This window comes from Acipenser ruthenus, chromosome 16 (assembly GCF_902713425.1).
Source record: "Acipenser ruthenus chromosome 16, fAciRut3.2 maternal haplotype, whole genome shotgun sequence".
NCBI classification, from domain to species: domain Eukaryota; kingdom Metazoa; phylum Chordata; class Actinopteri; order Acipenseriformes; family Acipenseridae; genus Acipenser; species Acipenser ruthenus.
The window spans coordinates 23039213-23053736 of record NC_081204.1 but is presented as its reverse complement, the minus strand read 5'-3'; the positions used below and the strand labels follow the sequence as shown (position 1 = coordinate 23053736).

General features: G+C 37.9%; 1 protein-coding gene across 3 annotated transcripts in view; it reads left to right on the top strand.

Annotated features, from left to right (window-relative positions):
- Nucleotides 1-14524, top strand: part of LOC117412577 (neurite extension and migration factor-like) — a 93936-nt gene that overhangs the window by 43362 nt on the left and 36050 nt on the right. Inside the window, exon 2 of one of the 3 annotated variants that reach the window (XM_058989081.1) lies at nt 13956-14153. The exons of the other annotated variants lie outside the window; for them this stretch is intronic. The gene's annotated coding sequence lies outside the window, so the exon portion shown is untranslated. The remainder of the gene's footprint in view (nt 1-13955; nt 14154-14524) is intronic. 3 annotated transcript variants of the gene reach the window in all.

Here is a 14524-nt window from a genome sequence, read left to right as displayed (position 1 = left end):
ACATTGTCCGTACTTGCTTTAAAATCTGCCTCACCTTTGTCTGGATACATTTGTTGGTCCAGTAATTTTGCCTTCATGACCAGCACGCCACTTATAGGGGTGCCTATCTGGTTGCATTGCACGCGTGGTTGAGTGATTGGCATAGTTCCGACTAAAAGTGTGCTGTTCGGTAGACTGGTCAGTTTGTAAGTTTGGTGTTCCTAATTCTGAGGTTCTGCTGTATATAAAATGCACAGTAACTTTTAAAACACATTCCTAAATGTCTAAAAGTTTTTTCTGAGACCTATTTTACAACAAGGGACATTGTTCTGAAAGGAACAAAACAACGGCAACGTCTAAAAACTGTCAAGGAGCTACCCCGATCAACTGTTTAACTGCTTCTGTCTGCAACAAATGTCCTGCCATTAAAATCAATTTCTGTTTGCTCTTGCACTCGCTGCTAAATTGGGCGCAGTATTCGTACTGTTAATTTGCTGTCAGTTCTGTTGGGACTTTGTCAGAAAGGTGTGTGTTCTTTGTTCTAAGTGGACGTTTCATTGAGATTGATTTGTTTGTTTGTGTTGCGTTTAGAAAACATTTTTGCCTCAAATGATGTTACTTGCACTGTAACATCCAGAACTTCCAACAACCAATCATTGACGTTAAACTATAAAAATTAAAGTCCAGTAGATTGGTGCAACACAGCCACTGCCTTCATCAGTGTTATCGGAGGTTTTGTGTAGTGTTTTAATACAGTGGGGTAACTGGGTGGTGAATTGTCATAAGAATAAAAACATGACAATATGAACAGAACACAATCGTGCTATACAAATGTTAGTAAATATCTAATTTGAAACAGGTTTCTGTGTTGTGTGGAGGGTCAAATGCTGATGCTCTCGTCCAATCATCATTCAGTATTTTGGGCAGCCCTTTTTCTTAATTAGATGGCATTTACTTGATCCTGATTGGTTGGCACATCCAGCCTCCCATATTGCCCTTTGTAAAGTAACAAAGGGAAGGTAAAGGATTACACAAAGATAATGGGCTCATAATCAAACCGCTGCCATGAATTGAAATCCTGGAGTTCCTTTGTTAAAGTGCCCTTGTAGCTCTTTCATTTGTGCTCTAATCCACTCTGCTGTGCTGGATACAAAAGTGACGCACTTTGACCTCTCCGCTCATTGTTCATTAAAGAACCGTTTTAAACCCTATCAACCCTTCACACTTGGCAGCTAGTTCAGATTTCATGCTCTGGCATAACCCACTTTCAGACCCACAGCTGGCCATTGAATTCACGCTTTTCTCAGTGGCTCATGTCATATCAGCATCTGACTTTGGGAACATAATTGTGATATTGAAGGGAACAGAGAAGGTGGCAACAACAGCAGGGGAGGGAATTATAATCTCGGGGTGAGACTGAGTCTTACTGGCCATCCAGAAGGAAGGCGCCTCACTATCACAGGCTGAAATTAAACAAGGTCTGTAGTTATGAGAGTTCCCATTGCTGATGAGAAAGCACAAGGAGACATCAGGGTTTAACTGCTGCTGTACCAAAGAAAATGAACAAATTGAATGGGTTTTTTTGTTTTTTTTACACACATCTACTAGTGCTGCAGTGAATAGTACAAATCATTTGATTAATTGTCATTTGAGGGGTGGAAACTGGTTTGGGTTTTCAGAAAACAAGGATTGGTTATCTCACGAATACTCAATTGTGGATTGTCTTATCACAGGGCACTCCTGAATTGTGTAGTCGTCACTATTTTCATCCTACTGTAATAAAAAACGATGGCGGATATTATTCAGTGGGCTTCAATTGTGTAATGCTGTATTTTTTTATCCTTGGTTATTTAGGTACCATTTGGCCCATGGCGGTTACTGAACGCACACTAAATGATATTATTATTATTATTATTATTATTATTATTATTACTATTATTTATTATTTATTTCTTAGCAGACACCCTTATCCAGGGCAACTTGCAGTCGTAAACAAAAATACATTTCAAGAATCACAGTACAAGTAATAATACAATTAAGAGCAGATAAAAATACAATGACTTTCGTTCTTCTAGTAAGTACAAGTGTATGACAAAATACGATAACTGTAGTTAGTACTTCATTTACGTAAGGTACTTTCGAAACTCTTCTGTTTTGTTGTACTGGGATACTAAAGCAGGCGCCTTCAATCCAGAATTATACATACTGTATTGGGTATGGTTCTCTGAGCAGCTGTATACAGTTTAGCAATAATCACTTTTCTATACAGTTCCTAATTAGTATACAGAAGAAAGCACTAGCTAACGTTTGTTTACTTGACTGTTTCTTAGAATATGACCCTATAAATGTCTCTCACATCACTGATTCATTTGTTATACAAGACAACAGATCTGACGGACTTCGATAGAAGGCAGATGGAAGATGCTTGGTTGGGAGGGGTGCTTCCATATCAAAGGACCAAATTACAGCACTGATGTTTCAGCAATGACTAAGAGCCATTCTGGAGAACAGGCTTCACTTTGAATTTCCTGCAGACTCATCATATCTAATGAGAGGCAGTCTGGCTTGTTGTGGCCCCATCCTGTTGACAATGGTATGACAGGTGTTGAAACTGGCTGGGAGCTGATATTTTCCTCCTTGAGCGAAAAGAACAGTTCCGCTGGTGGTCAGAAAATCTCTTAATCCTGATGTGGGTCTTGGTTTGAACAGCAGCTGTGTTGTTAGGGCACTCTTCTGGGCAAGAGTTGTAGGGGTCTGTGTAACAATCGATACTGCTGGAGGGTGTGACTAATCTCGGTGTAGTGGTGCTTTGGGGGGAAAAAACAATTGATGCACTGAAAATTGAGCTGTTCCTTTATGAATACGTGCCCCACAATCCTGTTTACACTAAAATACATTCACAAGATGTGAGAAATCGGGCATTCCCTGTTAAGGATTTGAACAGTATATCTTGTGTATAAATGTAATCCCATGTATCAGAACACAGAACATGGTTCTAAAGTTATAAAACAACACTTTTTAAAAATTTCGTAGTACAATCTTTGTTGTTTTGTGATTTATTATAAGTTAATGCGTTGTGTGTAGAGTGTCTCTTATTTTAGCAGTAATCATGGCATGACATCTCTTATAATATTTAGTGACACCCTACAGAGTTTAATCTTTCAACGCACTTAATAAGAAACCCTTGTTGACAGTCCTGTTAGTTTACATTCTGCAAATGTATTTTTAGCTTTATAGTAGTAACAAGAAATGTTAGCGTGGTTTACTGAGAATAATAAAACAAATGTAAACATTTTTCCCCACAAGTACTGTTTTTGGTTATGCTGAGATCATTGCTGTCAGTTCTGAAACACAAATAGAGCTGATATTTTTTGCACGGGCTTATGAGGTTGCAACCTTTTCTTATAAAATTACAGGTGAGGGGGTGATGGTCTACCCACCTCTGTGTAAAACAATCAGTTTCAGGTACACGCTGAGTTTCTTCTGCGGAAAGAAAAGGGATGATGGGATCTTTAAATCGAGATTCCTTGTTGATATTTGAATCACTTGGGAAGCTTTTCATATCATCCTAGAAGTGGCCAAGATTATAGTAAATGAAATAGTGTGCAGTGGATTAACAGGTTATTTCCCTTGAGTGCAGATACAGGAATGCATGCCACTCAGTGGTAATCCTCTGTCTACTCAGAGTCTCTCAGTGAAACATTCATAACCAGTGTGCAAATGGCGAACTTCTGAGTTTCAAAAAAAAGAAATGGAGACTACAAAGAACATGCAGAACTGTGCATCTATAACTGTACTGCTATGCCTTTTATGATGATAGGATTTGGAAATGCTGGAATTTAATTAGTAGCTTATTTTATGTTTTGTTTTTTTAACTGCCCCCTTCCATTATGATGTGCAATTATTCTGAATGCTTCTTCCAATTCCTCAAATATTCTTTTTATTTATAAGTCTGTTAAGGTTCTTTGACTGTGAGTTCAGGAGCTGCTCTTCAGTTGACTTTATATTAGTAAACGCCAGCACCATCTAGTGCACAGCTAGTGTATTGCCAGAAAAGCAAAAGGGTCACTTGAGCCAAAGAGCAGATCACTAGATAAAGTGTCTGATCTAGCCTCAGTACCATGTAGCTATGGAGAGCACCTGGAATTGAAGAGCAGCTCTTGAAGCATGTGTGTAAGTACAATAAGAATGAGTGCAAGCATCATAATAAAAAGCTAGAGGCAAATGAAACTAAAATATCTGACTTCGAAATGTTGAAGCTTCTTGCAGTTTAAAGCAGCTAAAGAGTTTACAGTAATGCACATGACCGCCATTGCTGTCTGCTGTGGTGGATGTATTCCTGCAATGTCTTTTACAAACTGTTTTATTCCGAGACGTCAGCCGAGCAAAGCACGCAAGCTTTGTTGCAGGAGGGAGCACGATCTGATGCACAGCGAGAAAAGCGGTTTCTCCTGAGTAAAAGTTGAGAAATGTATTTTGCCCAGGTGAATTAAATGTGTGAATAAAAATGATCAAAACAATCAGTTACATTTAAAATATATCTATTTTGAGATACAGCAAAGGTAAAATAAAGGTTCTATATCATACTTTAGCAACTGCTTTTGACAGATCACGATTAGCACTATTCTGGGTTTGTAAAACCAGCCATAAACATCTTAATAATAATCCCAGATACCAAACCTATCTCATCTTTTACAAATATTATACATGCAAAGGGTGAAGCAGTACATGGTTTTCTACGGGCTTGCACACAGCAGGTACTGCACAGGGTGCCCCCTGTGGAGTTCTGCCAGAGGCAATCTCACTCCAGCAACCACCCAGCAGCAAGAGCTCTCCCGGGGGTACAGAGCTTGCACAAAGCTTGCTCTTAGGAATAGAACAAGAGCAATCTCACAGCTCAAACTAAACAGATATTCTAATGCAGGAAGTGACTTTTTCTTCAGCATCCTGGGGTTCTATTCAGTTGGTCTAATTGGTGGGAAATTTAAATCCCGCCGTTGTTTAGATCACTAAAATAGGGATGTTTGGGTGTAAATGAAGGTTATGAACAAACAACATCTCTAGCCGTGCATGGGTGTCCCTAAGAGGCTCAATTTTAAATATTTTAACAGCCACTATATTTAGATCTGCTGCCACTTAGATTTTATAGACCCTCTTCATTACAAAATACTTATTCCTTTGATATATGAATTATACAATACGTCACACATGGGCAAATGCACTGTCAATCAATGTAAATTCCAAATTTGGCTGTAAATCTGTATGTTTTAGAAGACGGTGTTCTGGAGCACAATTAAAGAGTCTGATTGCTGAGCAGTGTGGGCTAATCCAGATAATAGTGTGAGTTTAATTAGGCACGCCACACATCTTTAAAGAGTAAGTAGCGGGGTTCCGAAAAATATAGCATTATACGTCCCCATGTGTTGCTACAACTGTTTGAATAATGTACCTGTAATTTTTCTTTTCATTGTTAACATCCTGATAACTTTTTACGCTTATAACTTTAAAGTCTGTTTCAAAGCTCTTTTCAAAATGTCCACTCTATGTTCAGTGGAGTTTGAGATCTGTCCTCTAAATCCCTGCAGGAAGAGGAATTAAAAAAAAAAAAAAAAAAAAAAACATAGCAAGTGCTCTGACTTTTCTGTTCCGTACCACATCATGGATTGTTATTGCTGTGTTACCCATTTGACAATGTGGGCAATAATCCTTACACTGCACCAGAGCAGACATTTTGAAAAGAGCTTTGAAACAGACTTCAAAGTTTTAAGTGTAAAAAGTTATCGGGATGTTAACAATGAAAAGAAAAAAATGACAGGTATGTTATTTAAACAGTTGTAGCAACACATTGAGACATGTACTGCTATATTTTTGGAGCCCTGCTACTTACTCTTTGATAAAACTCACAGGAAAACCTGACTTACAGTAAGGTACTGTACAATAATGATTTCCTCAGGAAGACGAGCAGTGATGCTGCCTTTTCTTCATGTGATTTAAACCCCATTGCAGCATACCTCAGAGGAGTTAGAATGGAGATGTCAATGTGGCCAAAGAGGACCCAAGACCAGCCAGGCAGAACATCCCACAAAGACTGGTTGATTTCTATGCTAAAGTATATGCATGCTAAAGTGCAAGGTAGTCAATACGGGATGTTTATGATTCCCTGTTGTGTAACAGTGACAGAACAGAAATATCATGTGTATTACACCCTTACTGTAGAGTGTAAGTGGGTGACACAGTAAAATCAATTGTGGTGCATCCTGGTGTGTGTACACAATGCACTGTCTGAATGGTGTGGTGTAAAGGCGTGTTCTACTGCTCCATTAAGAGAGCCTGGTGCTTTTACAGCAGCAGGAACTCCTTCGTTTTGGGGCCCCATGGACCATGTTCGTGTCCCAGACATGGGGAGATTTATTACACAACATGGGCATACACTTCAAAGTAAATGCCCATTAACTACATGTACTGTAGTTACCATTTACTGACATTTTGGACATGCACTTTGCACACAGTTCTGTGATTGTGAGGAACATTAACAACATGTATTTAGTAAAGTTATTTTTAGGATCATATTATTTGCATAATGTAAGAAAACGTAACGGTGTACTTAACGTGCTTGTATTTTGAATTGTATCACAATGTAATCATATAATAATTTTTGAACTTGTCATTTTGATATGATATTTTTTTTATAAATGAGCCGCTGCCACTGTAGCGGAGAGCTGAAAACCTAGAAAAGAAGCTAAAAACCTGTGCTGCTAACATGATCAACCCCTCACCTCCCCACCCCTAATGCTAAAGTATACAACACATGACCAGGTAGAGGATTTGGTTAATTGAAAACTATTGTTTGTCATGTTAGAGTTGAGTAACCTGGGGCTGCCTGCTTCTTCTGTGCAGTGAAGCCTGAATCTCAGCAACAGCTCTGCCATTCAAAAGCAAAACAAGACGCCTTTGAATTCAGGAAGAGCGCTTGAAGACAGTGGAAAACAATTACTCACTTTAATAATCCAAAGCTTTTTATCTCCCTCGGCGAATAATTATTGAAGAGGGAACGTCTTTCTTCTCATTTGGCGCTGAAGGTTTGTGGAAGAGACCCCCTTAGAATGATACATTGGATAAGAATGATAAGGGAACCAATGCCATGCTAAAACAAGTGGGATTCATCTTCAAACCATATTAATGCAAAGTCTGCTAAAGAGAGAGCAGCCCCTGCTGTTACAGATAGAGTGGCTGGTTCCCACCCAGCTTGTTACACTGGCATACTGGGACTCTTTCATAAGCTCTGACATTTGTTCATGCTTTAAAATTAGTAAACAACTATATTGTCTTTCTGATTTCCTGGACACGTCCTTGAATGAAAAAAACGAACAATGTTGACATCTCTGTGATTGGGTTCTGTAATAAGATGAATATCACACCCAGGGTCATATAGGATTCATACCAGCTTGGCAACAGGAGCTGCTCCATCTAAACACGAGACAGTCTTAGCTTTGGAGCTAGTGGGAAGAACAAGATCCCAGAGGCAAGGATGCAAGAGTCGAGCCCTTAATATCAGACAGACATTCACTTTGTATAGAAGACTCTTGTACATTCAGAATGTCATTTTATATCTACAGCTCTGGCACAATGTTTTGCGTCACCCTATAGAATTAACACATTTTGCTTCATGAAGTCAAATGAAACCTGCTGAATAATGTTACGTTAACATATTGAATTGCATACCGCTTTGTAGTTTTCCATATACTTGACGAAAAACTGACAGAAGTTGACATTTCAAAATCTAACATGAAACACTGTACTACTATTATGGCTTCCAGTAGACACTTGCAATATCATTTTGTAGTTTCTTTGATTACATGGTGTTAAATAAAAGATCTAAATTATGTTGATATAGTATTTTTTTTTTTTTTTTATGTCTTGATCCTAAAATTCTGAATTGTGATAAAGCTTGTAATTGACGTTCACTAACGCAAGCTCTTGAGAGTATTACAATCCAGGTCATACCAACCTATTTTTCCATTAGTTCTGTCCTGCGATTTATTAGGCTAACGAAGGCTACATCTTGGGAGCCTGTGTTACGCAGAATGTCAGGTATTGTATTGTTTTCTTAAATTGAATACATGATTCATGTGTGGCAAATGCACATTTTGTGTTACGGGATTGTGTGTCTGAAACAACTTATTACCCAAAGATGTTGTTCCGTTAAACAAAACTTTTTTTCATCCAGTATTGATAGCAATACATTTCCATTGTGTAATGGTTCATGCCATTGGAATATCAACACATTCCTATAACCCTTGTGCTACCATTGCCCTTTAGCACACAATCATTGCATTACAATTTTAGTAACGCTGCTGCCATTGAAGGTCATTTGGTTAGGGCTATGTCTTTGTCTACATTGTTAGTTTTATGTATGTAGACCATTATACCGTATGCAGCCTTCATTCTTAAATGAATTTCTACACCCAGAGTGCCCAGTAAGAATAAATCTGCTCACAGATCGCCGTTCTTCACATTTGCACTCACTTATCAAGCTTTCCTTTTTGGAACTAGCTGTCCCTAGAGCATGCATTGTGCATCTGTGTTGCTAGTTTGTGCCAACTGAAATCTGAAATGCGTCCCAACTGGCTTATGAAAGTAACAGACCACAGTACCCCAGGTACCATAGCTACTGTAGCAAGATTGTGGTTAAAACCTTAAAGTGCCATTGGCAAGGTCTTGTCATTTTGGCATTTTTGGTCATGAGGTAGACCTAATGATACTGGTAGCAGGAATGGAGCATGCTTTAGTAAATGTTGACACATGAGTGTACTATTAAAACCAATTGTTAATGTACTGCCACATTATTTGTGGTTTGTTCAGCACAGAAAATACATAAAAGTCTGCAACTCAAAACCTGATCTGTAATTGAGAGTAGTTTGTTTCGAATTCATTAGCATTTACCAGGAAAAGCCAAAAGTGTCCAGAAGAAAATTGGACATGACCAGATTATTTATCTTCCATAGATGGTTATAGTGGTATACAGTGTTGGGACACTGATTAAGATCAATGGCACTATATTAATTCTGCACTGCAAAAAGACTATCTGTAGTTTATTGTGGAATTAGCTATTGATAAGACAACACTGGTTACATTTTTCATTTTTTCACATATCAGATATATCAGTGATTCCATTGCAGTACTGTGGCCAGTATGAATAAAGCATTAGCACAGCAGTAAATACATAGGGCTTTAATGTACTTACTGGCATGCTAAAGCTTTATGAAATGGCCCCATATCAGTGCCACTGTACAGTATGTTTTCCAATTAGATTGTGTTGTTGTTGCTGGTGGGCTGGTTTCTGCAGGGGAATACACTGATACAATACAAATGGACCTCGTACAGTATTAAAGGATACTGAAGTTATTATTTTATAGTTTCCTAGAAACTGAAAGAGAAAGTTGCTCATTGGCACTTCTCACTGTAGTGATTGTAGCATCTTGGAAATCAAAATGACTGGAAAGCTGGTACATGGTGAAAACCTGGTAAATATCCCACTGAACTGAGTAGCTGTCACGGTTGTCAGGGGATCAGTAATCGCAACAGAACAACACTCCACAAAACACATTTCCTGGCCACAGAACACAGCAATAATGTCTGTCGCTTATATCAACATGTTGGGAGGAGGTTGTTCACTGTTCTTTTGCCCATGAGGCAGCTTTTGCATGGAACGTTATTCGTATTTCATTTCTGTTGGGCCCGGTCCTAGTGCACACAGAATTGTGTACATTTCTTTATTGTTTTTTTCACCAATGAACTCTGCCAGGTAACAGGAAGCTTTCAAGTGTTGTTGTCGTTTCCAAAACCGATTGGCTGGTAGGATGGGACCAGCAAATCAGGTGCTAGTTAACACGAGCGAGAAAAGAAGAGCACGCCCACTGCTTGTCTTTGACAGAAATACTGTAAATAGCAAGGCAGGGCGTTTGGTGCAGTTTCGTTGATAAACTTAAATAATGTTATTAACTATGCGCGTTACAAAAATGTAATTATTGAATCGATTATCCAGTATTTATATCAATGTATATAATGAGGATTGGAATTGAAAAATCGATTTTTGATTTAATCGTATCAGCCCTACTTTGTAGTAAATCGTTTTTACAATCCAGCCTCCAAAGCCAACATTTTCACATGCGGTGCATTATGAGATACGTTCTATTACAGTAATATAACCCTGTAGTGTATTTAGGTATACTACAAACATGGCAAGTTTTTCCAGTGAATATAATTCAAGCAGTGTTTGTGCTGAGAAAAAAAAAAACCAAATTATATTTCCAAACAATCCGTATTGGAGAAAAAGGAATTTAGTTTCAGTATAATGTACTCTTTGAATTTGTTAAGCTCACAAAATCATGTAGCTGATTTGTATTTGTAACAAGCTGTGTGTTTCTAAACACTTATCTTTGCCCTTAGATGTGTTGGTGACACATTTTGAAGAACACCTGTGTTTGATACATTTTTATGGGCTGCCTGTACTGCTGTCAAGCAATTTAAATGAAGGGTCAAATCTGCAGTGAAATGAATGGCAGTCTGCCTGTTACTCGCATCAGATGTACATTTGTCAGAAGATATCTAAGAAGCAGGTATTTAGTGGGGTGTCTATGGTTGTCAGTTTATAATGTTCTCTCTGATGGTAATTAAGCACAAATGAAGGCAGATGGTGAAAAATAAATGAATCTCTTTTCTTTAACTGTCCTTATAGAAAAATTAGTTTGTGATTCAAAAGCGTCATTAATTGTGAAATGTCATACTGTCTAATGAGCATTTAATTACATAGAATTATTATTGTTGTTGTTGTTGTTGGTATTATTACAGATAAGGTTTGTGTTAAATATATTTGTTTTATAAGTCTATTCTGTTTTCTTTTTTATAATTTTTTTCTTCTAAAATTGGTGTAGAATTTTAACATAATACAATAACTGTCAGAACCATTACATCATTTCCAATTGTTCAGGCTACATATTGGTTGTTCAATTTGTGGTTGTGTGTGCATAGGCAATGTGTATTCAAAAAATTAAACATACCCACACACAGCACCTGCTGATAACCTACAATTTGAGGACATGTACAATGTGTTTTAGGCCTAGAGTTTGTACATACAAACGCGTGTTTACTACCTTAAAAGTGAGAGCTGAAACACTGGGGAGATGTACTGGCGTGTTATCTGTTTATCTGTTGCCGTGTGGATTCTGTTATTGGCTGCTCTTACCCTGTGGGGTCTGGTTATTTGACTAGAATGTGGTGTTATTTACTTGTTTTTCTACATTGTTTACCTGCTGTTCCGTACAGCTTGCGCCTGGGTGTGCACTACCTCATTGCTGAAGATACAGACGCAAATTGATTCCTGTTACCAGTGTGCCCAAGCCACTCTGCTAACTCCCAGCTGGAGCAATGCCAGGGCCTGCTAGGACTGAAGCCAGTTTTTTTGTTATTCTTTTATATTATTATTTATTCTTTACAGAAGGATTTTACCCTGGGGAACACAATGGAGTGGTTTGGTATGTCCATTCATTAAAAAAATGGTGGATTCTGACTGGGTGATGGAGCAGTGCAGAGAGGCTGTCAAGAGAGCAGAGCTTGTGCTTCAGGTCATTAGTGTGCGCGTGTGTGTGCGTGTGTTTGTGTGTGACAGGGAGGCTGAGGCAGCAAGGAGGAACATGGAGTACCTGTGAGACACTTAAGGGAAGCACAGTATCCCCCGGCCCTATTAAATATTTATATCTACAATGCTACTATCAATGAAAAATGCATTTTTTCTTTATTAACTGCAGTGCTCTCAGATGGGAATAGTGTGTTTAGCATTCTCTTGTCGAGCGTTTTCCTCTTTATTTTTCTCAAGCTATGCCTAAGGTAATTATATATATATATATATCTCCTGTATGCAGGTAACTAGGTCTTTGCTGTGAGACACACTCTGACCACTTTATTAGGTGTACCTAATAATGAGTTGGGCCACCATTTGCTCTGATCACAACCTTGCTGGAAGGTGCCCTCAGATATCGTGGTCTCCAATATATATATATATATATATATATATATATATATATATATATATATATATATATATATATATATATATATATATAGAATGCCATAGTTACTCAGCTAAGAAGGGACGCATAAAACACAATCGAATATGGGGACTATAGAGGCTACACAAAGGGGAATGGAACACAGCCGAGGGAGGCTGCAGAGGGGTTAACTGTATATTTCACCCCTTGATGTGCTTCCTGTTTCCAGGTCTGTATTATCGGGAAGGGGTTTAATCAAAGAGGAGGTTTTGTTTTAGGACCGTATGAAGAGCAGATGATTCAAATTGACCTCTATTTCTTTTGGTATTGTAGTGTCTTCTCAGGCACACTTTAGGTGTGTGGAACCCGTACCACGTAGTGAGATGACACAGTGTGCCATTAGTCAGGGTCAGCTACCATTATCACAGTTCTGTGCAGCTTTACTATTCAAACAGACCAGGATAATTAGCAACTGTCTGGTTTTACCTTGGGTGTCCTGATCTAAAATGGTAAATCTTAATAAAAAATAAAAAATAAAATAATATGACCTGACCTTTTTAATATAAATGCCTTAATAAAAATAAAAAAAATAGTAATATTCAACCAAAACATCTTGCATTGATCTTTATTTTTATAGATACATTTCATCAAGTACAATATTTGTATAGCTCTTTATGTGAAATGTTAAACCAAGAGCTTCACACCCTTGGATTAAGCAGTACAACAGTAAATTTGATTAACAGCCCACATTTATACAGAAGCAAAGTATAATCCAGTTAATGTGATCTGCAAATTACTTTATGAAAGTTTATGTATATCTGTATATATCTGAATAAGGTTTTGACTTTCCATTCCTTTCTTGGTAGTTATCATTAATCCCATTGTCTTAATGGTCATCACTACTCAAAACATCAAGGGCCAGGTTAGCATAAATAATTAGTTATGCAGGGTATTTGAAAATGCAGCTCATTGAACACAAAGAGCTTAGTTACATTAAAATGCATTTGTAAAAGAAGGGCCAGTTATGCAATACATTTTAAAAAGGCGTAGCCTTGCTTTACATTATTTAATCTTTTATTCTGAGTGCCATTCCGCAGTGTACAGTATGTCTGTTTGTAAATTATGTCCAGAACAGACTACTGCTGTAACGTCTAAAATAAATAAAAGTGTGTTAGGAGTCCTAATTATAAGACGAAAGAACACGGTCAAAACATTGTTTGATTGTATTACTAAATTAGATAAATTATCCAGGATTATGCAAAAGAAAAAAAAAATGCAATATTTGATGTGACAAAAAATACAACATATTCAGCCATGTCTGCAATAACCCAATCCGAGATATTATACAGAAACAAAATGCAAGAGATGATGAAAATGCAGTCACCACATAATCCTGGAGGGAATTGCTGTAATTGCAGGAGTTAAATGTGGTACAGTATTATCAAAGGAGGCTATTGTCTCCAAGTACATAACTTTTGAATACATGGAAAAAAAGACTTCTAGTCAAAACAGTTGTCATTGAATTATATATATATATATATATATATATTTGTATTTCTGTATATTCACCCTGTAGCTATAGCTATTATATATGTTTTGTAGCTTCTTTTTTTCTCAAAGTCGTGGATAAAAATCTGTTGTGTTGCTTCTGCCAATTCGGTCAGTCAGCGTGGCAGCAGGCTGCTGTTGCTAGTGTGCTTATCCAAACTGCATCGTACTTGGAATCTCCGTGAAAGCGAATGATTTTGCTCGGGTAGTGTTTTGCTAGGTGGTATTATATAGGCGGTAACCCAGCTCAGTGATGTGAAATACACACGGGGATATATTAGATTAGTTTTATGCAAATTACTGTATACCCTGAGTGTTTTAAATTGTAGATGAAAAAACTTATAAAAATCGTAGCTTGTTTCTTCTGCTTGCAATTCACAGCAATACCAGTTTGGCTTTTAGCAATAGTGCTCCCAGCTGAAATGTGCGTCACAATTCTAATGCCAGAGTCACTGAAGAAGGAGCAACACTCCTGGGATTAGGCTGTTGCCTGCAGCTCCTCCACAACCCCCGTGATGCCTCTCCATGTTAACAACAACAACAACAACGGAGCAATCTGTACAGGATTCATCTATTGGGGTGGGTATTGCAATTTACATGAACAAGACACACAGAATAGCAAAGCTAATTAAAGATAGGCAGTACTGTGAGAGAACCTTTCTGGGCTGTAGTTTAAGAACTATGTTTCCTCCGTTAGCCTCCCTCTGTTTAGAAATACTAAATAAAAAAATTTAAAAACTCAATAAATTCAATGACAAACATTTCGACTAGAAGTCTTTCTGCACACTCTCTCCATTTCCAGTGTCCAAATAACACAGTCATAGCTGCTGGTAACTCACAGTGAATGAGTACATCCTGTTATTGCCATCAGCCCTGCCTGGCACTGTACAGGGCTGTTAAGAAAGAGCAAGCGAAGCACTCTGCTTCATTGGCAAGGTGCTAGATAGATA